The 1,088-nt window shown below is 29.6% G+C and overlaps 1 protein-coding gene and 1 long non-coding RNA gene across 2 annotated transcripts in view; one reads left to right on the top strand and one right to left on the bottom strand.

The window, feature by feature from the left end:
• LOC106877900 (dipeptidyl peptidase 4) overlaps positions 1 to 1,088 on the top strand; it is a 611,833-nt gene that overhangs the window by 52,388 nt on the left and 558,357 nt on the right. The gene's annotated exons all lie outside the window — the stretch shown is intronic.
• Positions 661 to 1,088, bottom strand: part of LOC106877902 (uncharacterized) — a 3,858-nt gene continuing 3,430 nt past the window's right edge. The window contains exon 3 of the long non-coding RNA XR_001410432.2: positions 661 to 803. This is a non-coding gene — a long non-coding RNA (uncharacterized LOC106877902). The remainder of the gene's footprint in view (positions 804 to 1,088) is intronic.

Consider the following 1,088-nt stretch of genomic DNA (forward strand, 5'->3'; position numbering starts at 1 on the left):
AAGTCGATACCATATATCACTAGATTTTATTATCTGCATATGTTAAAGGGAAAATAGAAGCTTATGAAGTACTCATGGAGCCGGATTTCAGACGGTGGAAGGGTATATATCCCATTTTCTATAAAGCGTTATGCATGGTGGAAAATTTTTTTTTTTATATCAGTTGACTGCTCTCAACCTGATGCATGGTTGAAGGAGCAATCATGCTAAAAGAATCGAATGATTCGTAATGTTTAAATATGTTATAACGGCCTGCCATAATTGTTTCTATACAGCGGATGAGTAATTTGAAAAGGAAAATGAAGCTGTTATTGTTGTACATTCAATTTGCACATCCCACGAATAAGAATGGAAAGTAAACAGTTAATTACTTTATGTTATGAATTATTCATTGTATTTGTGATGGATATTGTTATTTTAGTTGATCAATTAACCTTTGAAACCTTTGTAGGGAAAAAAATGTTTTCATAATTTTAAAATAGCTCATGCAGTGAGTGAATTGATAATAACAGCATAATATATCATATGCGAAAATATATAGGTTATGGTCAGAATTTTGAATAATTACCATTTCGAGTGTAACCTGTATATTTTTTCACTTGACATATCGTATTGCAGCAGAGATTTGACACATAATTTAAACGAAAAGGAACTAAAACGAAGATTTTTCGGAATTTTTATTTTTCTCTGCGAAACTTCCAGGGCACAATTCATGAAAATATACTGGCCAAACTAGTTTCGGCTAACGGTTTTTATCAAAAGCCAAACTGGGTTTCGGATATTTGAGCTGTTTAAGTCTGTACCTTATAGTAGAAAATCACCATAGATTATAAAAAAAAGTAAGAAACGTGGATAAAAATGTTCGGGACATTGGTTAAGATACGTTGATTTTTAAAAGAAAACATTTTAATATATTTCGTTACTTTACTTGTTATTATAAAAATTATGCAAATTATATTCAGAGTTTAGGGTACACAGTCATCATGTATTCTTTCTTGTCTTTAATATTATTATCAATTTTTAACATTAAAGTAAATTTAAGCAAATACATACACACATACATACATACATACATACATACATACATA

Source organism: Octopus bimaculoides, chromosome 4, assembly GCF_001194135.2.
Source record: "Octopus bimaculoides isolate UCB-OBI-ISO-001 chromosome 4, ASM119413v2, whole genome shotgun sequence".
Lineage (NCBI taxonomy): Eukaryota > Metazoa > Mollusca > Cephalopoda > Octopoda > Octopodidae > Octopus > Octopus bimaculoides.